The following is a 27,414-nucleotide window of genomic DNA, read 5'->3' on the forward strand; positions in this document are numbered from 1 at the left end:
CATGTACTTAGGCCAAAGTTTTTCCTTTCTATGACCCACATACTTTGGTGGGCCCATGCAAACGATAATTGCCACTCTAACATTGTTTTTACAGTCTCCTTTGACTCTAAACCTTTATGAAACCACTAGTAAAAATATCTAGAACTGCATATATGCTTTTAGTTACACTAGCATTCTGGGGGATAAAGGAGAGAGATAAAGGATATATGCTTGGGAACAGGGATGAAGGGAGGACAACACTGGTGGTGGAAAGGCCCTCATGTATTGTCATTGTGTACCTTAAATATCACTGTGTAAAATTTGTGAAAAAATTAATTAAAAATGCCCCTAATGGGGCTGGAGAGATAGCATGGAGGTAAAGCGTTTGCCTTTCATGCAAGAGGTCATCGGTTCGAATCCCAGCGTCCCATATGGTCCCCCGTGCCTGCCAGGAGCAATTTCTGAGCATGGAGCCAGGAGTAACCCCTGAGCACTGCCGGGTGTAACCCAAAAACCACAAAAAAAAAAAAAAAAAAAATGCCCCTAATAATGTAAGCCATTACGTTCAAAAAATTGTGTTTTAATCAGAAATGTTCTTTGACTTACATGTATTATTATATTATATTAATTATATGTTATGTTATGTTACTATATTATGTTATGTTAGTTCACCTCAATATGTTAATCAATTTTGTCTCTTGAATAAATTCTTACAATAAAAAATTTTAAAAAATTTTTAAAAATAGTAACAGAATTTTGATTCCAAAATCATAATTTTATGTTTCTAGAGACCATCCTTTTGCCCATGACAGAAATTTGTCTCTCAACTGGTCAATATCAAGTAATGATCAATCAAGTTTGATCTTTTTAATATTCCTTGTTAAACAGCAGGACCAACTGCTAACGCTAAAGCTCAGAATACTACAAATATCTTCAAAATGGGGGTAGAAAGGAGTGGAAGGGTGAAACAAGTCCTGTCAAAGCCACATTAATTCTATTCTATTATTCTCCTCTCCCTCTCCTTGTGCCAAATCCTGAAGTGAGAAAGGCACAAAAGCTTTCATGCCCTCCCTCATGCAGGGTAGTTAACTATCGGTAAGAGGCTCAATTCTGATGTTTATTCTTTGCTGCTGTCATAAGATTGAAAAGAGTGAAATGAAGTCATAACCAGACATGAAAAGCTCACCATTGAGTAGAGTTGGACAGATTTCATACTATTCAAATCACCACACACACACTCACAAAACCTTGCAGATTTTATTATCTTACTAGTTTTGGTGCGGGTTGACAGTGAAAATTACTTCTTGGAGTAAAAAACAATACTGAAGACTGATGATATGCATAGAAAATGACCTCAGTATCATGTTCACAGAGAAGGACTGATACAAGGTACCACCAAGCTGCTGTTAGAAGACTAACAATGCTTTCAAAATAAAAAGCCAGGTCCTGCAGCTACTCTAAAACAAGATCAATAATATGAGAAATGACTCTAAGCTCCAATGGCTGGGCAATCACTTGGAGGGAGTTTTTCAATATTACAGGCTTCCAGGGTGATTCTCTTAGTGTGTGTGGAGGTGGACATGCTGGTGATTTGGACATTTTCAAGGGTTACTCTTGGCTCTGTACTCAGGAATCACTCCTAGCACTGCTACCAGTACCATTGGGATGCTAGGGCTCATGCAAGGCCAGTGCCCTACCCATGGTACTATCTCTCCAGCCCCAATGGAGACATATGTTTTTAAAAATTACTTTATTTAAACACCATAGTTACAAGGTTATGTATAATACAATTGGGCTTTTTCACAGTTACAAAGTTGTTCATGATTGGGTTTCAGTCATGCAATGGCCAACACTCTTCACCAGTGCATATTTCTGGTCACCAATGCTTCCTATTTCCTGCTCGCCCTATCCCCCTGCCCCTCTCTCCTGCCTGCCTCTGGAGCGACATTTTTCTTCTTCTTCTTCTTCTTCTTCTTCTTCTTCTTCTTCTTCTTCTTCTTCTTCTTCTTCTTCTTCTTCTTCTTCTTCTTCTTCAATTCTTCTTCTTCTTCTAATTCTTCTTCTTCTTTTCTTCTTCTTCTTCTTCTTCTTCTTCTCTCATTCAATCACTCTTTTTCTCTCACTCACTTTTTTTCCTTTTAGACACTATGGTTTACAATACTACTGAAGGAGCATCATGCATATCACTTTCCCTCCTTTCAGTATCCAGAGTGGCCATTTCCAACTATCATTGTCAAGTGGTCCCTTCTCTGCCTTTACTACACTCCCCCACTATTTGTGGCAATGTACTGATGTACTACCATGTACTGATCCTCCTTGCCTTTGTCTTTATAATTACCATACTATCTTTTTTTTTTCTTTTTGGGTCACACTCTGTGATGCTCAGAAGTTAATCCTGTCTATGCACTCAGAAATCACTCCTGGTTTGGGGACCATATGGGTCACCGGGGAATCAAACCAAGATCTGTCCTAGGTCAGCCACATGTCAGGCAAACACCCTAATGCTGTGCTATCACTCCGTCCTCATACTATCTTTTTTCATATCCCATACATGAGTGTGATTATTCTATGTCTGTCTCACTCCCTCCAACTCACTTCACTCAGCATAATACTCTCAGTATCCACTGATGTATAAGAAATTTCATGCATTCATTTTTCCTAAGAGCTACATAATTTTCCATTGTGTTGATGTACCACAGTTTCTTTAGCCATCCTCTTGTTCTTGGCCGCTTGAGTTGTTTCCAGATTCTAAGAATAGTGCTGCAAATGAACAATGCTTTCCTGCATTGTGTTTTGGGGCTCCTAGGGAATATTCTTAGAGGTAGTATTGCTGAATCATATGGAAGTTCAATTTCTAGGGTTTTTTTGAGAAATATTCATATTATTTTCCAAACAGACTGGACCAGTCAATAATCCTGCCACCAGTAAATGAGAGTCCCTTTCTCCCCACATTCCATGCCAGCAGTGAATGTTCTCATTCTTTGTGATATATGCCGGTCTCTGTAGTGTGAGATGATATCTCATTGTTTTAATTTGCAACTCCCTGATGATTAATGATGTGGAGCATTTTTCCGCATGCCTTTGGCCTTCTGTATTTCTTCTTTGAAGAAATGTCTGTTTATTTCTTCCTACTTTTGGATGGGGTTAGATGTTTCTTTCTTGCTAAGCTCTACCAGTGCATTATGCATTCTAGATCTTGGATGGCGAATTCATGAGGCTTGACATCTATTGTAGTCAGACCACCAAATGCTCAAAACCAAAGAAATTTCTCTGGATTAACCTGAGATTAATCTGAGATTAATCTACTTCTGATTCTATCTGATGTAGCTTAAGAACACTTCGGCACACTTCTGCTCTGTGTGTGCACTGCTCCATGAATTGTATTCTCTGTTTCCTCCCAACATTCACCCTTCCTTTATATTTTTTTACTTTAATTTTTGTTCTAAATATTAAAAGCACCATGATGAGTTGGAGTAACCTGTTGTTGGAATAGCCAGGTTTCATCCTAATCAAGATAATTCTTCTTTGTTTGCGCTTGTCACTCATGGATTGAAAGAACCTCTGTATTGGTCCCTTACCACTATCTGTTTTCCATCCCATGGCATGGTCTTTCTCTTCCCATAAAGGCCTCCAGTCTCAGGGAGAAGCTGCTATGGTTTCAGTTTCCACAACTAGTCTATCTACCTTTTGGTATTTTTTGCTAGTGAGCTAAAAACCTGTGGTGGAATTTTTCTGAACCAGTTTTATTCTGTCTTACATGGATTGTTTCCTGTGTCTGCAATTGCTTCCAGACCCATGATTCCCAATCTCTTGGGATTGGGGCATGAGGCTTCCACTTCACCTGGCATTCAGAACAGGAGTAATATCTATGACTGTGGGATGTTTTCTGGGGTTGATTTTATGGTTACTCAAATGGATAATAGGATACTAGTTCCTATTTAGCTCAAAGTATGGCAATGTCATGGCTTTGGGTTAAGGGACCCTGACCTTTCTTCCCATATATTGCTACCTTCTTATTCCAACAGTCAAGATGGAGATTCAGGACATTGGCGATGGGAATGTTGCACTGGTAAAGGGAGGATGTTCTTTACATGACTGAAACCCAACTACAATCAGATTTGTAATCAAGGTGTTTAAATAAAGATATTAAATAATACTGAAATATTAATTTACATATTGGTCATTCTTATATTGGTCCTAATTGGAATTATAATTTATATGCACTATGCAATGCAAGATGTGCAGGCCAAGCTTTCTGAAATGCCTCTAACTTCAAAAAACAAAAGTGCTTTCCCAGTAGTTATGGGTGCTCAAGCCAAAAGTCTTTTTTTTAACTTGATTGATTGATTGATCGATTGATTGGTTGGTTGGTTAGTTGGCTTTTGGGCCACACTCAGCAGCACTCAGGAGTCATTCCTGTTTTCTGCACTCAGAAATCTCCCCTGGCAGGTTTGGGGACTATATGGGATGCTGGGAATCAAACCAGGTCCCTCCTGGGTCGACTGCATGCAAGGCAAATGTTCCACTGCTGTGCTATCTCAAGCCAAAAGTCTTGAGGCTGGTAATTCACCATCCTCTTCTGGCACTAGGCCAGAGAAATCTCCAGCCACTGAGTTTAATATACCAGATGAGACAAATGTCAAAAGTGAGCCAGCAATAGTCCAATTGGACACTGAGTCAGAAAGTGGGTCCATAAGATATCCCCCCCCCCACTCCTCCACCACAACTTTGTAAAGAGTGTAGGATGAGTACAGATCTAGAACTCCTTCTCATCAGGAAAACAACCAAACTCCAATTTATGTGGGTGTAAACATGAAATCTCTTGGTCAGTTTAAAAAAGCTTGGTCCATTTTCTCTGTTTTATGTTGAATTCCTTACTACCTGGAGTTAAAGTGGGTGGTGGAATCCTCAGGACTTTAATATTTTTGCTAAGACCTGCCTGAGTTCTCCCCAATTGATGCAGTGGAATATGTGGTTTTCTGGTGAAGCTAAACTAAGCTTTAATAACCTAAGTCAGTGATAGCTAACCTTTTGAGCCCGAGTGCCCAAACTGCCACACAATGCCCAGTCCTCCCAATGGCCAATCCAGCCCTGTTGCCAGGTGAGCTGCAAAGCAGACACCGGCACACTCGCCTCCCGCCGTGTCGCATTTCTTAATTGCAGACCTTCCCGTATGCCAGTTGCAAGCCTTCTCGTGCCACCGCTGGCACGCGTGTCATAGGTTCGCCAACAAGGACCCAGGTCATTCTGGAAGGATAGTTGCAGGAGTTCAGTTGATTTATGAACTTTTGAAAGTGGATGGGCTTTCTTGGACCCTCACAAGCTGGTGGCTTTATTCCATTATTTTTTGGAACTGGTGAGAGAAATTGCATTGTGTGTTTGGGAGAAGGTTGATGCACACGAAGAATTTAAGAACAATTTTAAAAAAATCTTTCAGGCCTCTTCTAAGCCATATGCATAATTTCTATGGAAAGTGACACATGCTATCTGGAGGCAGGTTAAAAGCAAGGAAATACAACAGCTCCTGACAGAAACATTAGCCTTTAAAAATACTGATAAAAATTGTCAAGCTATTTACATACTATTAGAGAGAAAGATGTCATGGGATTTTCTACATGCCTGTAGAAATGTCAGGTTATTCAGTTTAATAGTTCCTATAAATTCTAGGGAGATGGCTTTAGTGACCTGCTCAGGACAGAGGCAAATTCTAGGGAGCAAGAATGGATCCAATTATCCTGTTAGAAGGTATGTATAGTGGGCCTCATCCAAGGTGATCACATGGACTTTGTCCGAGGTGTGACAAAAGATTCCGCTGGGCCAGAGATTACTTCTCATCATCTTATCATGTCTCAAGTAACTGGGGAAGAAGTCCAAACAGCCCCATGAGGTCATGTAAGATGCTTTAACTGTGGTAAATTAGAGCACTAGTGTAGAGACTGCAGGATTCCTCCCAAACCTGCCCCCTTGAGGCCAAGATCTAATCATTCAGTCTCAGAAAACTGGGTAAGTGACCAAACCAGGTCCCACAAAATCAAGGAACCTTTTTATCAACAATTGAGCTTCCCAGTCTGGGACAAGAGAACTCCAAACTCATTAAAGCCTACTACTTCAGGTAGCTGTGTCCTGGATATTTCCTGTTCTGAAAAAATAACAATAATACCAACCTGATTGCCTTGCAAGTTAAGATCTGGCATAAGGGGCTGGTGAGGTGGCACTAGAGGTTAGGTGTCTGCCTTGCAAGCACTAGCCAAAGAAGGACCACGGTTCGATCCCCCGCATCCCATATGGTCCTCCCAAGCCAGAGGCAATTTCTGAGCGCTTAGCCAGGAGTAACCCCTGAGCATCAAACAGGTGTGGTCCAAAAAACCAAAAATAAATATTCATAATATAGTTTTTTTCCCACAGATAATGTTGCTCATGATTGAATTACAGTCATACAATGTACAACAACCTTCACCAGAATGCATTTCCTGACATAAGTGTCAACAGTTTCCTGATAATGGGGAGAAGCAGTCTGACTATTAAAGATATTTCTGTTCATCTGGGAATTACAGATTCTGACCATGCTGGAGAAATAATAAATCTTATTGCTCTGGACTTTTTAAAAAGGTGAAAATATAGTTCAAATTGTATTACTCTTTATGCTATGCCAGGTCATTCAGACCACCTAAGGGTAGGAGGTTTGGGAAGTACAAATCCCAATGCCTCTGTTAACCCTTTAATAGCTTTTACTCCCAAATAGTTTTTATGATGATTATCATTCTGATATCAAAAGCAGACAGAGATGTCACAGAAGAGAGAATTTCAGACCAATATTCCTGATGAACACAGATGCAAAGATCCTCAACAAAATCCTAGTAAATAAGATCCAAAGGCTGATCAAGAAGTTCATACACTGTAACAAAGTAGGATTTATTCCAAAAATGCAAGGGTGGTTTAACATACACAAGTCAAACAATGTAATATACTATATTAACAAAAGGAAAAATAAAAACCACATGATCATATCAAGAAATTTGATAAGATTTGATAACATTTGATAAGATCCAACACCCACTCATGATAAAAACTCTCGATAAGATGGGAATGGAAGGAACTTTTCTCAATATAGTCAAGGATATTTACCACAAACCCATGGAAAATATCATACTCAATGGAGAAAAACTAAAAGCCTTTCCCCTAAGATCTGGCACAAAGTAAGGCTGCCCCCTCTCGCTGCTCATATTCAAAATAGTACTCAAAGTACTTGCCATAAAAATTAGGCAAGAAATAAAAAACCAGGGCATCAGATAGGAAAGAAGAAGGCAAGCTCTCATTATTTTCAGATGACATGACACTATATTTAGGAAATTCTAAAGACTATCCAAAAAAAAAAACTCCTCAAAACAATAGATTCATATAGCAAAGTGGCAGGCTGCAAAAACAATGCATAAAAATTAATGAGCCAAATAGACACAAATAATGATAAAGAAAAAATAGACATTGAAAAATCAATCTCATTCCCAATATTATTACCACAGAAATTAAAATACCTTGGAGTCAACTTAAATTAAAGAATAAAGGACCTGTACAAAGAAAACTACAAAATATTGCTTTGAGAAATAAGAGAAGACACAAGGAAATAGAGATATATAACCTATCATGGATTTTAGGATTAACATCATTAAAAGGGCAATACTTTCCAAAGCATATCCAAATTTAATGCAATTCCTCTAAACATGCCAATAACATTCTTCAAAGAAGTGCATCAAACACTCCTAAAATTCATTTGGAACAATAAACACCCAAGAATCCTGGCTCAATGCTCAGAAATCGCTCCTCCTGGCAGGCTCTGGGCACCATATGGGATGCTGGGATTCAAACCACCGTCCTTCTGCATGCAAGGCAAATGCCCAATCTCCATGCTATCTCTCTGGCCCCGGGGTGTGTGTATTTTATGGCTGAAACGAATTATGAATATATTTGTAACCATGGTGCTTAAATAAAGAAATTATTAACAAAAATAAGAATCTCAGACACTTGAGATTTTTTACACATTTATCTTTGTCTTTGATATCTACAGATAAAGCATGTTTGCAAGATTGCCTTAAGTTATTTTTCAAAGAAGAACTGAGAAACAATATTAGGGTTTATTCCAGTCACTGCAACACACAGCAGGATTTTTTTTAAATTAAAGAAATTTAGAAACTATCACCTGCTTCTTGTGAAGTGTTTTTCCTACAACCACAAGTGGATGGTAAACCTATAGACCTATGTGGACTTCCTTTAGAAAACCTTGACTTGTCACAGTATAGCTATGGATTCTAGGAACAACCCTGAAAAATACAACTTATTCTCTTTCAAACCATCATCGTGAAATGGAAAAGGGTCATTGCCTATTGTAAGAATGCCGCAAGACAACATTGGTTTAAATTTGATGATCACAAGTTTCAGAAATCTTCATCTTGTCTGTGAAATCTCTAGCAGCTTATTTTCTTTTTATAATACAAAATTTTATAATTTCTACCTGTAGCAATGCATATAGCTGCTTATTAAGTAGGTGTTCAACAAACTGCTCTTTATAGATCTATAATAAGGTTCTAATGTATTCATTCACAGAAACAGTTGCAGAATGCTTCTGGAAGCCATGGGTCCCATACAGTGCTACCCGTAAGAATTTTTAGTGTATTAGTTTAGTGTTTTGAGAATGTTCTATGCACAATCTAATCTATGAAGGTTTTCCATCCTTTTGCATTTTCTATAAAATTAGGAAGGGAGTTGTTGGAGTAGCCAGTTTTTATTTTATTCAGGATAATTCTTCTTTGCTTGTGCTTGTTACTCAAAGACTGATTGTTTTCTAGGGATTAAAATTTTTTCTCCATATAACCTATTTTTGAAGCACTTGACCCTTTCCACCTGGGTCAGTTTTACAACTGCAACCTAATGATAGATGATTGTCTATGTCTGTCTAAAGGTGTGTGTGTGTGTGTGTGTGTGCATATGTGTGTGGTGACTACCTCTATGTCTGCCTAATGTCCATCTGCATTGTACATAATGTCTATGTTGTATGTAGTCCTTCCCTCTGTTGTATACAGTCTTTTCTCTTCCCCTCCACTGTTTACCATTTTACAAATCCTTTTCTATTGTTTTCTTTCATTCTGTCACCCCTGATTTGTTATTACTCTCTATTTTACCTTTTTAACCCTCAGTTCTTCATTCCTCAGGAGACAGAACTTCCCTACCGCCTGCCTTAGCCCCAGGAAGAAGCTGCCACCACTGCCACTGCTGTTGCTGCTGCTAATTGCTCTCAGTGGCCCCATTATCCCACCTCCCTTCACTTTGGACTTCTGCTCCTTACCAGATATGGTTTTTGAGACCCTCGGCTTGAGGACATTTCCTGATCTGTGACTGCTGCAAGCGATATTTCAGATTTTACAAGACTGACCACATTGCCAGTTGAAGCTGTGCTCTGTATTTTATCCACCTCAGACTATTTCAAAAGACTCAGAGGAAATATGTATATTTCCCTTGTATATTTCTTTGAAATGTATAATTTTATTGTGTTCTTCCTTATGTAAATGTAGTTTCCATCATCTTTTAAGGATTTGCTAAGTAAAAAAATTATAGTAGATTATATCTATATTGAGTTATGTGTTTCTGATAGAACCAATTTATAGGGATTGTTTAGTTTGCTATTATCCCTATATGACTGATAGTATTCTGTGGCATTGTTCCTCTTTACATAGGCACAATAAAATGGGGAATTCTTAGGTATGAAGAGATGTTCCTATCTACTAAGGATGGAAACTCCAAAATTTTTATTGTTGCAGGGGAGACTTCCACTCTAAACATTTGTCATAGTGACTTGACTTAGGCTTTGGTCGCTTGGACATTGGACGTTCACCCTTGAACCTTGGGTCCCTTCTTTGGAATCAGCACAATTTTTGCACCAATACCAGGAATTGACCTTCTACTTGTGCCCTAGTGCTGCCTTGGCACCAATGTGCTCCAGAGTGGGCCCCTATGCAACCCTGATAATGATTTGGAAACAGCAATGACTTGCTTTGACTTGCTTCAACTGTGGATTTCCTTGCCATCCCACCTAATGGTGAGATGAAACCAGGAGATGCTTTGTGTTGCCCTGACTTCAATATAGGATCTGTGCAAAAAAAAAAAAAAAAAACTCAAATTACTGAAGCTTGACTGTAACAATCATGATTTAAGAAAAACTTTTCCTAAATAAAAGACATTCTTACAATAATAATTTTCAGACACAAAAGAGAGAAGGGCTGGAAGTTACAGCTCATCTCATGAATCTCACCACAAACAGGGATGAGTTTAGTTAGAGAAATAACTACATTTTGAACTATCCTAATAATGAGAATGTATGAGGGAAATAGAAAGTCTGTCTAGAGTACAGGCGAGGGTTGGGTGGGGAGGAGGGAGATTTGGGACATTGGTGATAGGAATGTTGCACTAGTGATGGGTGGTGTTCTTTACATCACTGAAACTCAACCACAATCATGTATGTAATTAAGGTGTTTAAATAAAATATATATAAAAAAAGAAAAAAAGAAAAAAAAACTTTTCCTGGGACTGTGAAGAAAGACATTGGGGTTAGAAAAAATTAGTCTTCTTGGAGCCTGGAGTTGGTCTTATGATAGAATGCTTCATGGGTAAGGACACTCTGTCTTTATGCCAAAGGTTTTTTGTTTCTATTTTCCCCCAAGTTTTGCTCCACCTATGCAAAAAACTGCCACCCTTTTTTTACCTTTCAGATAGGGGACCACCCCTTGCTTAAATCATTGGGACACAAATTACTTGGTTTTGCCTCATATTTTTGCATTTTCTATAAAATTAGGGAGAGTTGTTGGAGTAGCCAGTTTTTATTTTATTCAGGATAATTCTTCTTTGCTTGTGCTTGTTACTCAAAGACTGGAAGTACCTCTGGATTGTTCCCTTACCCCTACCTGTTCTCCATCCAAGGAGGTGGTCTTTCTCTTCCCAATAAAGACCTTGAGTCTCAGGGAAAAGCTGCTTATGCTTTTGATTCCCACAAGTAGTCATCTGCCTGCTGGTATCTCTTGCTAGTGAACAGAAAGCTTGTGGTAGAATTTTTATGAACCTGTTTTATTCCCTTCAATCTTGCATGGATTATTTTCTATGTCAGCATTTGCTTCCAGACTTGTGCTCCCAAATTCCTGAGGATTGAGGCATGAGGCTTTCGCTTCAATGATGCACAGCTATTCATAATTGAGTTTCAATAGTACAACATTTCAACACCAGTCCCACCACTAATGCCAACTTCCTTTCACCACTGTCCTCAAGTTCTCTTCCACACCCGACCTGCTCCTATGAAAAACACATTTTTGAGTTTGGCTGTTGTAGTTTAGATCACGTTATAATGTTGTTCACTCTGTAGTTTAATTATATACCTATACCACACCTCTATACCACCAATGTTCTCAAGATTCCTGATTCTTGCTTCTGTTGCCTCCCCTTAATTTCTTCTTACCACCCCCAACCTCAGTCTCTTCCCTTCCCTGTCCATCTCAATTCTACAATCTAGGATCAAAGGTAATTGCATTCATCCTTTCTTTTCTTTTTTTTTTTTTGGTTTTTGGGCCACTCCCGGCAGTGCTCAGGGGTTACTCCTGGCTGTCTGCTCAGAAATAGCTCCTGGCAGGCATGGGGGACCATATGGGACACCGGGATTCGAACCAACCACCTTTGGTCCTGGATTGGCTGCTTGCAAGGCAAACGCCGCTGTGCTATCTCTCTGGGCCCCACATTCATCCTTTCTTGACATGTTTTATTTTGTGTCCAAGAAGGAGAGAAACCTTTGTTCTCAAGCAAAGGAAAGAACATCCAGATGATTGTCTCAGGGGAAGCAAAATGGCCTCAGGTCATAGAAAGATTTATGGTAAAATTTCATGAAGACAAATTAGACCCCACCTGAGAATGGCACTTGGCACTACCAGCATGAATCATCTTGGTTTGAAATGGAAAGTACCTGATCAACTCTGCTACAAGCATATCTCATATGCCTGATACTGTATTTCACAGACCTATAGTTAAATTTAACACATGGTTTGCATCTAAAGTGCATGGCTCAGTGATGTTGACCCATAGGTTGTACCTGTTTAACTACCAGGACATAGATCATTTCTATCATCTCAGAATTGACTTGACTGACAAGTTGGTGCTAGCTGTCATTTTAGGAATTCAGTCTGTTCTGATGTCTTAAGGTTTTAATTCCTTTCCATGTGGCTTCTCAACAGAGCTCCTGAGCTCCTTCCTACCATGTGTCTGGGTCTGAAATAATATCCCAAGAATCCCAGGCAGAAGCCAAAATCTGTCCTACTTCTGAGTACAGGATCTCCAAATGTCTCTTAACTGGATAATTTTAGACAAGCCAATTACCAAGTCCAACACAGGATTTAGGGAAGAGTTACCTTGAAATGGACTGTGTGTTAGAGAATTTACTTCCATTTTTTATCTATCTCTGGTGACAACCTGCACCTGGCTCTAATTTTCATCTAAGAGGACACCTGAAGCACATTTAAGTTGTGTTATTGTGTCTCATCAATAGAAAGCCAAGCTCACAGTTAGGCATGGATGAAGACACAAATATTGGTAGATTTTGAAACTCTTTACCAATTCATCTGAGCTCTGTTTAACCATGTTCCTATAAATCATTATAAAGAAAACATTTACTTAGCTACCTACTAGGTAAGAGCTTCATGCCCAACAGGTTAAAAAAAAAAAAAAACACTTACTGAAACTGAATGCATCATATCAGAAGCTTGGAAAACAAGTAGATTCATGCAAGGAGTTTATCAAATCTTTGTAGAATTTTTTATAAGGTTTGATTAGCTAATGGTTTAAGATTGTTGTTAACCTCGACTGAGGCTACAATAAAAAGTCTGAGAATTGTCTTCTTGCAGCCTCTTACTTCAGTTCCACTAGTATGACCTAGCCTCTCCAACACTACTCTTCTAAAAGTAAACTCTCATGTATGTAAAGTACAGTTTATATGACATTATTTTGTTTATCACATGTAGATTATTTCTGTAGAAAGTGCAAGCAGTTAAATTTTAACTTAAGACTTTGATCTGTGCTGAGGTTCATGAGGAACTGATTCTAGTTCTCTGTTATCTGCATAAACTCTGTTGCCTGCTTTGGTATTTGGAACAGACCTCCAGAGGATTCCATTTTTCTTGGGAGGTTTGAGAATGTGATAATGGTGGATGAAGGTTGAACCACACTCAGCAGTGCTCAGAGTTTACTCTTGGCTCTGTGCTCAGGGTTAGCACCTCAGGGTTAGACCCCGAGGGACTAGATGGGGCTCAAACCAGGATCATCTGTGTGCAAGTCAAGCACCTTACCCCTGTACTTCCTCTCTGGCCTGGGATCTAAGTTTAAGAAAAAAGTTGTCTTAAATTCCAGAGGCTAGAACTTGGACCTCAACACTAAGGCAAAATAATTTATGATTTTAAATAACTTTATCCATTCTACTGATTTGTATAGGGAAATTAGTGGGGTTCATGGAATCTAAAAGGCCCCTACAAAGTGGAGAACACTAGAAAAGAAGTATTTTTATTAAAATTGCCTTTTAGGAGGCCGGAGCAATGGTGCAAGCAGTAGAGCGTTTGCCTTGCCCTCGCTAACCTAGGACGAACCGCAGTTCAATCCCCTGGCATCCCATATGGTCCCCCAAGCCAGGAGTGATTTCTGAGCACATAGCCAGGAGTAATCCCTGAGCATCACTAGGTGTTGCCCCCCTCAAAAAAAATTGCCTTTTGGTTTTATTTCGGTGACACTCAGGATAATTCCTGGTTTTATTTTTTGTTGTTATTGTTGTCTTGTTTCATTTTGTATTTTTGTGGGAGCCATACATGGTGGTGCTCAGAGCTTACTCCTGGCTCTGTTTTCAAGGATTGCTCCTGACTGTAGAGATGTTGGGGACTGAACCCAGTTCAGCCGTGTGCGATGCAAGCACAACACCAATTGTATTGTCTCTCCAGCTGTTGGATATATGTCTTAATGCTGTAACTTCATAGTACTGCTATGAACATGACACTGTCTAAACATGACAATGTCTTCCAGGAAAATGAGTCTCGCCAGCACAAGGAGTCACCTCCTGTCCCCAGTCCCCCATAAGGAAAAGTGTTCACTTTGCCTCCCATTTGTTCCTGTGTCTTTGTAGCTCTGAAAGTAACATCCAGTACCTCTAGTAGAGCAGAGCACTTACCATTTCTCCAGGCTATTGTGTTCCAGAAAATAGACTGCGAACCATCATTTCCCCTTTTAAATGAGTTAATTTGATTGTCTTAATCTTTGTGTCACAAAGAAAAGGAAAAAAAAACATAAATATATTCTGAGATTTAATAAAAAGTGCCCTAGGCCACCTTAAATGGCATAACGATTCCGATGTTTGTAAATTCTGAAACATGATACTGGGTTAGTGGAGCCTTCCTGGAGACTGTAATCTCTCTTTTAACTGTGAGTCTTTTGAGTTGGGCCAGTTCTAGAAGGACTTTCATCCAGCCAGTTTTCTGTCAGGGGATTTCTGCAAGTGTCAAAGGAAGTGTCTATGGGAACTCTTCCCTTCTCACCTGTATTTCTTGACTACCTGGGCCCAGTTCTGCTGGCTTCCCCAAGTGGTCTGCTTGCCAGGCATCTGGCCCTTTGTAAAGGGCGATAGCTTAATTGCATTTTTTTGTCCTCCTCAAAGCAAAATTGTTGGCATTCCCTGAAAAAGCCATTTGCCATAGAATGCGCCAGCTGGTCCTCTGTGATAAGGAAATAATTGATTATTTTGAAGACACTTAACTCATCCTGCCTCCTGCTCCATATGGAAAGAGAGAGGGTGCTTGCACTTGCCTACGAGCCCAGCTTCCAGTGAGACGAAGTAAGCAACTGCTGTTTCAGGAAGCCAAAATGGCCTAATTAATTTATGTGTGAACACACAGTGATCAAGTCATTAGTATATGCCAGGTCCTGTTTGGAGGATTTGACAAACATTGGCTCATTTAAAACTACCCCCACCCTAGAGAAGAAAGGAAAAATACACAAATGTTCTAGTGTTTTCTCTGGAGGCTGATTACCTGGTGTGCTCAGTTGATATAAATGGTTGACAACAGATCTCAGGGTAGTCCAGAGGCTGTGAAGACAAACCTGCAGTTTGCTGGTGCACATCCAGCTGGAAAGCATGCACCCAGAAGGGGTAGGTAGTACCAGACAGTTCAGTGCTAAATTCTAACCACTTACTCATCTCCTGATCCTTGGTGGAAGGTGCCCTGGGGAGATAAAAGGCAGGGAGACTAGGCAGAGAAGAAATTGCATGAGATGAGTGTCCTTGGGGGGCAAGCAGGCCTCTTTTAGGCATCACTTTGCACCATATTGCTCATTGTCCTCTGAAGAAATTAATTTCCAACTTGGACCCCTGGAAATTCCCTTTTCTACTTCCTGTTCTAACTGGGCTGTGCCATGGAACGGGGTCACCATCATGAACCTGAGAGGGTGAGAAAGACCACAGCAGAGAAAGAAATCTACACAACAAGGATCAAGCTAGATTAGACCACCAATAAGGGATGACAGATTAAGAGAAGCACCCAAGGAGAAAGGTTAGGTAACTGAACCCCATACCAGAGACTTCAGCTTGCCAGACTTTACTCCACGATGACTCGAATAGAAAGGAGACAAAAATCAAATGAAGGGCCTGGAGAGATAGCACAGTGGCGTTTGCCTTGCAAGCAGCCAATCCAGGACCATAGGTGGTTGGTTCGAATCCCGGTGTCCCATATGGTCCCCCGTGCCTGCCAGGAGCTATTTCTGAGCAGACAGCCAGGAGGAACCCCTGAGCACCGCCGGGTGTGGCCCAAAATAAAACCAAAAAAAAAAATCAAATGAATTTTTAAATGAGCCAGAATAGTTAGACTCCCACATTTACAACTCTACTTCTCTACCTAGCTTGGAAAATGCCCACATCCCTAAACATGGGAAAGGGCACACAAGGGCAAACACCATAAGCAAAACTAAGGCACATCTGAAGTGACCAAGGTTTATATGTGATGCTGCCTACCTCTCCCTATAAATCTTCCAAATATGGGACTCACATTTTAAGAGCATTCCTTTTTTATCAGCAGTAGCAAGGACATTCCATGCTTTGCTACAGAAATTCCACAGATAGTTTTAAAACAAAACCAGAAACACCTGAAAGAATGTTATTCCTGCACTTAGGAGCCAGCAGCTAGCATCTGTAGCACAACCTAGGGAGGTCTTTATGAGGTGTTTCATGCTGTTTTGGGTAGGACTGATGTATTGAAGACCATGCGGACTCTGGACAACAAAATACACTCACCCCTAGGTAGGCACCATTTTTTCCCCTGAAGTAAAGAGTCAGGTACAAAGGCAGCTATGTACCGCAGAATAATGTTTGGGTCCTTGATTGTCTAGTTCTGTGGCAGTGTTCTCTTTCTTGATGGCCTCTGTGGCATTTGCTAACTCCTGTAACTTCAGTGCCCCCAGAGATCACACACTCTGTTATGACATCAAGATCTCAAACAGCAGTGTTGCCATTTGCTTGTGGTAAGTGCGAGAACCAGGGACCCAACTTACATCCTCACATCTCAAGGAAGGCAGTCTCCCCACTAAGCTATCCTCTAGGCCACAAATGTTTGTGGAAGGACATTCTAACATTATCTATTAGTCCAGTATTTTATCAAAGCATCAATAATATATTTCTTTCCAAGTAAATATAGGAGATTATATGGTTATAAATTAGTAGTTCAGAGGCAAAATCAGTTTTTAACATTGAGAAAGTTAGGTGTAATAACTAATATAAGACCCAAATAAAAACAAAACATTACATTTGAGGGCTTCATTTTTATTATTATATTTTTGTTTGTTTGGATTTGGGGGAAGGTCACACCCGGCGGTGCTCAGGGGTTACTCCTGGCTCTGTGCTCAGAAATTGCTCCTGGCAGACTCAGGGGACCATATGGGATGCCAGGATTTGAACCACCATTCATCCTGGATCTGCTGGGTGCAAAGCAAATGCCCTTGCCCTACCACTCTGCTATCTCTATGGTCTCAGAGGGCTTCCTTTTGATTGATTGCATTGCATTAAAAGTAAAGACAATTCTTTGTTTATAGATTTTGTATTAATAGTAGACTAATAACTGTATGTGTTAATGTGGATGTGGTGCCAAGAATCAAATTTAGGGCCTCATCTATGTAAGAAATGTGCTACACTCAGCTATAACCTTAATCCCATGAATACACTAATGCTTTAAGGAAATTCCATCTTTGTTAGCAAAAAAGGAAAACTTCAAGATTTTTTTCACTTTCTTAAATCTATTTACACTTTTACACCTTAGTTTGAACACAAACAAAATTCCCCTTTGATTTTATTTCAGCTGTGCTCCAGGCTTACTCCATCCTGGCTTTGCTCAGTGGGCCAAATGTGCTGGGATTGAACCCAGGTTGTTCAGTGTGTAAAGTGCCTTACATTTCACAAACCTTTTGTCATTTTTATAGCTCCTCTGTTGACTTTTCCATACACCTTCTGTCATATACTCACTTCAATTTGTCATATTTGTATTCTTTCTGGAGTGAAAAAAATTATCTTCTCTTTCTTTCAATTCCATGCATTCCTCATGAAAACTAAAGAGTTAAGAAAAATGATGTCGGGGTCGGGTAGGTGGCGCTGGAGGTAAGGTGTCTGCCTTGCAAGCGCTAGCCAAGGAAGGACCGCGGTTCGATCCCCCGGCGTCCCATATGGTCCCCCCAGGCCAGGGGCGATTTCTGAGCGCATAGCCGGGAGTAACCCCTGAGCGTCAAACGGGTGTGGCCCAAAAACCAAAAAAAAAAAAAAAAAAAGAAAAATGATGTCGCTATATTCAATAAACTGCCTTTGCCCACCTCCCTTTTTTATTTGTCTCCCAGAATATTTACATCCCAAAGATTGATTAGATTTACTGTTTGTACAGACAAGAGAAAAGTGTGTTTTCAGGGTATATTTCTATTAGCTGAAGTCCAGATTAGTTATTTACCTTTTTTTTTCTTTATACAGGACTTCAATCTCTTGGGATTTTAGGTTTTACATAAACACTCAGACCTTAATCAGTAACTCAAGTCTTCCTCCCTTTGCAGAAAGGTACAGGTTAAGGTTAATAACACCCTTGGCTGCTCTCACAGCTCATCTTCGTTCTGGAGGCCAGCTGAGCTGTTTTCTCTGCCTGTCCTTTTTCAAACCCCAATTCCTAAAGCTGGCAATGGGGCTTGGTGTAAAAGTGCATGGAACCTTGATTTGATTCCCAACACTGCCAGAGAAAATATAAAAATGACATCTAATCTCAATTTATTAGGGTATGTTTAGGTTATAGGGGGCCTCCAGGGGCACTCCTGATGATTCTTAGTCAAAGGTTCAATACCAGAGCCGGAAGATGCAGATCTACTCTGGCCCTGCACTGCCACAGTCCACCATGGTGCTCAGTAGGCTTCCAGGGTCATAGCCAAAGAAGTTTGAAGGGATCAGGCTAGGGGTCTCCCTGCAGATGCATATGCCCGAACCCCTGTATTATCTCCCCAGCCCTTCATCTCAATTCTTCCAATTTTCTAGTTCCAGCTTCAGTCTTAGTCTGGCACTGGTATCTTGTGGAACTGCACCTAGAATGCTCAACCCACAGTGTCTTAGTTACCTTCTTTCTCAGCCACACTGTGCTCCGTGTATTTTCTCAAAACAAGCAACTTAGTGGCCAGTGAAAGAGATCAAAAGTCACATGCTCAAGGACAAGAGTTCCCGACATTGGCAGGGCTTCCCCCATTCAGTACTACTGGGCCAAATCCTGGTATCCCCCAGCACCACTCTGCCTGAGCAGCATCACATCACTAGACCTTAGAGGTAAACCTTCATGCCACATTGGTCAAATAACCAGGAGTGTATTCCCCCAGTCTCCCTGACCACCAGGCCAGAGATCACACATTCATTGCAGGGACAGCACTCAGAAGATGTGGGCAGCCCTAGGGACCAAACTCATTGCTTCAAGCTTGTGTGGCTGGTGTTTTTTTGCCACTGAGCCACCCAGGGTCTCAGGAAGTAGCATCAACAAAGAAGCTTATTTGTCTTGACAAACTAAGAGATGACTTATATTTTATATTTGTCACTGTTTTAAGGCTTTCAAAACATTCATTCACATAGAACATTCAAAAAATAGATTGTGTTTTTCCATACATGTTTGTTTTTCCTCTCCCTCCCCTGTTGTCGCTGATTACACACTTGGTTGCAGTGTGTGCTAGTTGTGATGCTCACACACTCTGTTGTGTAACTCACCGAGGATTACATGAATTTGTGATGTGGTGATCACACGTGCTTGGTTGCAGTTGACTGGCCATCACATATTCTTTGGTGGTGTCACACACCTAGCTCTGCTCAGGGGCCATTTCTGGAAAGGCTCAGAGGGCCATCCAGGGTTCCAGGGATTAAACTGAGTCATCTGCATGCCAGGTAAATGCCCTACCTGCTGTACGATCGCTCTGGCCCCACATTACATACTCTTAAATGGTGCCAAGGATATCAGATGGTAGAGCTGAAGGAACATAGCACATAAGACAGTGTCAAAGTAGAATCAACTACATGCCAGGAAACTTGTACTTCATGTCTACAAGGCAGGTGTTCTACCAGCTGAGTTAATTCCTAAGCACCACAATCTAATTTTATTGTAAATTTTTGAGATTCTCTGGATTATAATGCTAGTAATTGTTTCTCATGCACATAATTCCAATGCACACCCATTACCAGTGGATCACCTCTGTCTCCCAATGACCCTACGTTGGCTATTTCCCAATGGCCTTTCCCAAGGATCCCAAGACTCCTGTCTCCCAAACACCTCCCTCTTGATTGGTTCTCCCATGTTGTCTTTTGACCTTTGTTGCTACCTTACTATGTATCTATGAATCACACATATTAAAGAGATCTTTCTATATCTATCCCTTTCCTACTGAATTCACTTCACCCAGAATGATATCCTCTAGATTCCTACTGCTGCTGCTCTACAAAAGAACAAAATTATGCAATTTTCACAATTTGCTTTTTTAAGGGCTGTATCACTGGTGCAAGTTCTGAGAGTGTGGTTTCTCAAGGGAGGAGTTGAGAAACCTCAGATTAGTTCAAGTCCCACTCTTCAGATTTGTTTCTCCATCAATCCAGACCTTATATCTCTTATATCCTCCTCATCCATTATGTTTCCTGAGTAATCAGAAAGAGATTTCATGAACACAAAGGTGCCTCATTTGGTGGCTTCCTGGCCATACTGGAGACTGATGTTACCATAACAATCCAGACAAAGGCAAGAGAAAACACAGGTGAGCATCATCATACCCAAAAATCAAATCAACTTTTTCCATCCACGATCCAAAGAAATCATTGGTCAACTCCCCTAAATAAGTTCACACATGACTGAACAATAATCAGACAGTACATGTATTGAATATTAGATTTAGTCAGAGCTTGAGTAATGATTTAGGTGCCTCTAAAGAGCCATCAGAATGTTCGTGATCATTCCCCTTTGGGAGGGCAGTTTCGCTCATTAGAGTGCTTTTATTTACTAGTGAGTCAGGAAAGGCTTTTCCAGTAATCACAAATGAACAGGAAGAGCATTTTGAAATTTTTGTTGAGCCCTAGGGGTTAGAATCAGTTATTATAACTGGAAATTCATTATTTGAATGGCCTTAATTTGCAAGTACATAGCTTGAACTACTTTTTTTATTCCCATTATCAAGGCTGTGATCATTGGTTAACCAAATTAACCAGGTCTTGAGGTTTCTTAGTAGTCCAATTCAAGTTATTTTTTTCTTTTCTTCTTTTAAATCATTTTCTGGGGATTAAATTTGGTGGTCCTGACATGTTGTAATGGGGTCAGGGATTAAACTCAGGGCTTCACACTTGCTCTACCACTTCTATAAGCCACAGTGATCCATAAGTGTTCTATAAGTGGTCTTCTATTAACTTGAGTGCCAAGAATGACTTTATTTTATTTATTTGTTTGTTTATTTATTGGTTTTTGGGTCACACCGGCAGTGCTCAGGGGTTACTCCTGGCTCTACACTCAGAAATTGCTCCTGGCAGGCTCGGGGGACCATATGGGATGCCGGGATTCAAACCACCAACCTTCTGCACGCAAGGCAAACGCCTTACCTCCATGACTTTAACCTATTAACAAATGTGAAATTAACAGGGTCATTTTGTCACTGATATGGACAATGACAGAAATTTGTTTAAGGATGTTCTAAGCTTGTCAGAGCAATCAACTATCAATCAATTATCTGGGATTTTCTTCATTCTATGATTTTGATGAAGATTTTCAGATTCATAAATAATTAAGATTCATAAATAGGATTCAAATAATTTGCTCAATCACTCTGTTTTTTTGAATGACCTTCCTTGTCAAAAGTCACCAAAAGACCATTTCCAGTCTTTTATTCCACCTCTTCCTGTAACCTTACCAGCAGATTGAAGTCAGGATAACCCAGGTAATAGAGCTAAATGGTCATATTAAAGTTTTTTGGCAAATTTTCAGTAATCTTCAAGGGCATTAGGATATTCCTTAGAGATGTCCAAAGTGTGCTTTAATGACAGAGTATTGTAGTAAAGTTCTTGGAATATTTTTCTTTTGTTTTTTTGTTTTTCAGCTTTTGTGTCACACCCAGCATGCTCAAGGCTTACTCATGGCTCAATACTCAAGATCAGTCCTGGAAGAATTGGGAGACCATACAAAGTGCCAGGAACCAAACTCAGGTCTGCTGAATGCAAGGTAAATGCCATACCCACTGTACTGTTCCTTTGGACCCCTTCAGGGCATATTTAAAAGAAGTGAGCTCAGGAGAAAGCCCATACTTTTCCAGAAAGGAGTACAATTTAAAAAAAAAAAAGCTTATATATAATCATTTCCAGCACATGTGAGGTCCAAAGTTCTATCTCCAACACGGCCTGCCAATGTGGATAGCCCTAGCCCAGTGCTTCTCAATTATTTTCTGTCATGCCCCCCTAGGAAGAAGAAAACAATTTTCACACCCCCCGCACGACTGTAAATAATAACTTTATTTTAAAAATCTTTAACCTGCAAAACGAAAATATATAAAATAATTTGAGCTGATTTTTTAATCAGAGGCAATGTCTGGATTAATGGCTACAATGAGCACGTTTTGCAATGCATCGCTTTTCGAAGCGGGGTTTGAAGCAGGACACAGCAACTCTCAGCTCCAGAGACATCCAGAGACATAAACACGGGGCTTAGCTTGTTATGACAGTGTTTGCCGAGGTCAAACGCGCCCCCCTTTACGGAGCCAGGGGGCACGCCCCACTATTGGAGAACCACTGCCCTAGTCACACCAGTCAGCATGAACTGAAGTGAGGGGCTGGAGTAATAGCACAGTAAGTAGGGCATTTGCCTTGTATGCAGCTGATCAGGGTTCAATCCCTGGAATTCCATATGACCCCCGAACCTGCCAGGAGTAATCACTCTGAGCACAGAGCCAGGAGTAACTCCTGAGCTCCAAAGTCCAAATAAAAAGAGCTGGACTGAATAATGTCAGGATCCTGGGCCTCGTGAGGACTGATAGACAGGTCCCCAAAATTAAATGACAAAAAATAAGGGAAGGTTCCCAATGAAGAGATAGTACAGTGAGGAAGGTTCTTGTCTTGAGTGCAGGGTTCCATTCCTGGCTCTCTGTATGGTCCCTGAGCTTTCCAGGAGTATCACTGAGCACAGAGGCAGGAATAAGCCCTGAAAATTGTCAAGTGTAGCTCCCCAAAGAAAGACATAGGGCCCGGAGAGATAGCACAGCGGTGTTTGCCTTGCAAGCAGCCGATCCAGGACCAAAGGTGGTTGGCTCGAATCCCGGTGTCCCATAGGGTCCCCCGTGCCTGCCAGGAGCTATTTCTGAGCAGACAGCCAGGAGTAACCCCTGAACATCGCCGGGTGTGGCAAAAAAAAAGAAAGAAGAAAGAAAGAAAGAAAGAAAGAAAGAAAGAAAGAAAGAAAGAAAGAAAGAAAGAAAGAAAGAAAGAAAGAAAGAAAGAAAGAAAGAAAGAAAGAAAGAAAGAAAGAAAGAAAAAGAAAGAAAGAAAGAAAGAAAGAAAGAAAGAAAGAAAGAAAGAAAGAAAGAAAGAAAGAAAGAAAGAAAGAAAGAAAGAAAGAAAGAAAGAAAGAAAGAAAGAAAGAAAGAAAGAAAGAAAGAAAGAAAGAAAGAAAGAAAGAAAGAAAGATAGAAAGAAGATAGAAAGAAAGATATATTAAACAAAGGGAAAATTGTACATGTAAAAACAAGCTCTTATCTACTAGGGATATGAACGTATACTTGTTTACAACACAGGGACATCTCCCACCCTGAATGTATGTCATGTGGAAACAACTTGGGCTCCTGGGAACTAGACACCGACCGTCCAGCCTTGATTCCTGGATCCCAGACATAGAAACGACAGAGTTCTCCACAACAGCTCCAGGAGCCAAATCCCCTCCAGGGCATTCACAAGGCAACATGCGCCAGTTCTAAATTGAGAACCTGACAATGAGGAAATGGGAACAACTTGATCTAAGAGCAAGTTGTCCTTCCTCATCAGCTAACGATAAGACAAAATCAGAAAACATGTCACCCTTTGATCTGTGCAAAAGCCATGATCGCTATATACAGATGACTGGTTGTTGGAACCAAGACTGGACAGTACGCATCCAGGGACCAACAACAACTACAACAGCAACAGAAAGCTCTAGCCTAGCTTTTGGTCTACGATCTGTTCAACAAACAAGATCTCCAATTCCAGAGGTCTGACTGAGACAACCGCAACTGAACGGGTCTTCCGGAAACATAACGAAAGACCTTATCCCAGGCTCCATCCTAGAGCAACATAATGACCAAGACCACCAGCTACAGAATAAGGATTAAAACGACACTGAAGAAGCAGAACTGCTAGAACCACAAAGAAAGACTTCATCATAAGTTCCATTACTTGAGCTGCACAGTCACCAAGATCTCTAGATACAGAGGTCTGATATTACCATCCAAGATGAAGCAGAAATCTTCCATACACCACGAAAGCATCAAGAGGAGAGTAAATGATCATGCAAGGAGTCTATAATTAATTCCATGACAGTATACTTCAGGGGTGGAGAAACCCTGTATCTCCTAGGCCAAAGGAATTCCCTCTACAATATCTCCAATAGTTACTGTGCCTATGCAGGGGGAAAAAGAAAAGAAAAAAATAAAAGCACAAAACAATCATTTTCCACAGATTTATTTATCGATTGATCGATTTTTTTGAAGTCTCTATTTTGGTGTAGAGATTGAAGTTGATGTCTCCAATATTATTTTTTTATCTTATCTTTCTCTTTCTTTTTGCACTCCAGCATCATTTGATTTCAGAACCGAGACTATTGTGTGGTGCTTGTTTTTATTGCTGTAGTGCTTACTGGATATTTAATTTGATATTTCTTTCTGTATTGTTGTGGTGTTTCAATTACCTTTTTCACATCCTCTCTCAAACTGAGGTTGAAAGCCTCTAGAAGGACTCTGCCCATTTTCAGCATATTTGACTTCTTTTTTTTTCTTCTTATTTTGTACCCCAATCTATTGCTTTTCTTTCCTTCAAACAAAACCACATAACTCGAACTATCTAGCTCCGCCTCTCAAATAGAGGGGGAAACAAGGGAGGGTACCAGGACCAAACAGATATATGATCACTAATAGTAAGCTAGACAAAGAAGGGACCACTTACTCTAACAGCCCTGGGGGTGATTGTGGGGGACATGGGTTGCAGAAAGGGAACTGGAATGGGGGGAGGACATATTTGGTGATGGGTATTCCCCTGATTCAATGTTAATATGTACCTAAAATACTACTGTGAAGGATATGTAAGCCATTATGATAAAAAAAATTGTGTTTTAATCAGAAATGTTCTTTGACTTACATGTATTATTATATTATATTAATTATATGTTATGTTATGTTACTATATTATGTTATGTTAGTTTACCTCAATATGTTAATCAATTTTGTCTCTTGAATAAATTCTTACAATAAAAAAAGAAAAGAAAATAAATGAAAAAATCAAAATAAGGGGAAAATTTCAGAATATGTAACTTGAGTAAATGAGTAAAAGGTAGGAAGGAGAAGAGGTGTGGTAGCAGAGGAATCAAGAGTTTTAGAGTTTTCCCAGTTTGTTTCCAAGGAAAATCAGAGTTAACTTTAGAAAGTCTGGAGTTACTGTCTACTAAGGAAACAAATTTGATTTATTTAATCACTTTTGAGATCTCCAAAGCCAACTGAAATAAGCTTTCAGTGCAATTTATTTAATTTTATGACCTTTTTCAATTGAGCATGGAAAAAGACTAATTTAGACATTTCAAAAGATTCCCAAAGTGACCGCTGTGAATTCAAATTATTCTTAGGATTGCTCATTCATCTTGACAAATTTGACCAAAGGAAGGGCCATAATTTTTTAAATATGAAAAACAGCTGGAGTTTCATGTGGAAGCTGGCTCATAAAGTATTTACCAATAGCCAGGATTTGTTTTATTGTGGGGGAGGGGACAGGGAATACTTGGTTTGGTTTTTACCACAGTCAGTAGTGTTGAGTCTACTCCTAGTTCTGTGCTCAGGAGTGACCTCTGGCAGTGCTCAAGAGACCATATGTCATGGTATGTAGTCAAAGTGGGGTTAGCAGCATGCAGTGTCTTAACCTCTGTACTATATCTTGGCTCCCAGAAAGAGGATTTTTTAGTCTCTGTTTGAAAGGGACAAGTAACAAGATGAAGAACTTTGACCCTCTGTCAAATTTAAGAAATAGAAGCCAGGCCAAGGATTTTTAGTCTTACTTAAAGAAACAGAAGTCAGAACCAAAAGACAGGAGTATTCAGAAGAGATTTTAGAGAAGAATTTTAACCATCTAAACTTAAAGAAACAGAAGCCATGGGGCTGGCAAGATAGTGCAGGAGATAAGGCTCTTAAATGCAACTAACCCCTCCTATCAAACACACACACATCACATCACAGCGCATGTTCTTCTGAACACATAGCCTAAAATAACCCATGATCTTTGCTGGATGGATCCCAAAGAGCCCTCCGAAACAAGTGAGAGCAGACTTCCCACAGAAGCCTATTTTGGGGATGGGAGGCACTTTGAACTCAGGACCACGGCTCTGCTACATGGGCAGTGGGGCAGTGCATAGCTTCAGCTCTCACTCCTGACACAGACATGTCCACATGGAAAACACAGCAAGACTGAATAGAAGAATAGCCCTTGATTAGAGATGGTTCAGATTTACAAATTTGGGAATGCAAACTTGGGTTGAGTCCACATCTTATTCCACCGAGGTTTTTTAAGAGGGCTAGAAAGGAGAAAGATGGGAGGAAGAATTTAAACCAAGAAGTAGGATTGGTTATGGATTATTTGAGGAAACAAAAAAACAAAATCTGCCATCCCAAAACTGGCCTGGGTCTATAATAATGTTTTAACATTTTACCTATTAAAAAAAAAAGGCTGCAAGATGCAGACTCCCACTATAGTGCTCAGTATTAGGATGTTTCAGTGTCTTAATTTCTGGTTTTTGTTTTGTTTTTGTTTGGGGGGCCACACCCATTGACTCGCAGGGGTTACTCCTGGCTATTCGCTCAGAAATTGCTCCTGGAAGGACCATATGGGATGCTGGGGAATTGAACCCAGGTCCATCCTAGGCTAGTGCTTGCAAGGCAAATGCCTTACCTCTAGCACCACCTCTCTGGCCCCCAGTGTCTTAATTTCTATTCTATTATGTTTATAATAATCTTTTAATGTTTCTGTTAACTGTGATCAGTGGAGATATAGTTTGGATGCCCTAGTTTTCCATTACTGATACTTTCCATTGGACTCCTAATATAGTGCTCATTATGATATCTTAACAAATATTTTAAATCACTCATTTTTCATTTGATTATACCTGTTCATGTATGGGCTGGACACTGAAGGCTGTGGAAGATTGCTTTGACATATATTTGCACGTAAACTCCATCATCTTGCTGAGAAGGCCTAATTTCTAATTGCTTGTTTTTAGTGGAGAGGGCAGCATTTATATCTTCACACTTTTCTTTATGGTGCTTTCTCTGATAAACTCATCAATTGAACTTCTCTATTTTCTTCCCAATGCCCTGCCTTAGCTAAACTATAAAGATATAAAGACAGTTCTAGGGCCAGAGCTGGTAGGTCATTTGCCTTGCTCTTAGCCAAAGTTCAAACCTCTGCATCCTATGTGGTCTCCTGAGTCCTCCAGGAGTGATTACTGAAAACAGAGCAAAGATATATCCCTGAGCATCACTGAGTGTGGTGCAAAAACAAAAAGCAGCTTTAAAGTCATGGGGGTGAGTGCCTCAATCTACCTGGGCCTGACCCATGTAGAGAATGTGTTAGTAAGAAGCTCA

Source organism: Suncus etruscus, chromosome 9 (assembly GCF_024139225.1).
Source record: "Suncus etruscus isolate mSunEtr1 chromosome 9, mSunEtr1.pri.cur, whole genome shotgun sequence".
In the NCBI taxonomy this organism is placed as follows: domain Eukaryota; kingdom Metazoa; phylum Chordata; class Mammalia; order Eulipotyphla; family Soricidae; genus Suncus; species Suncus etruscus.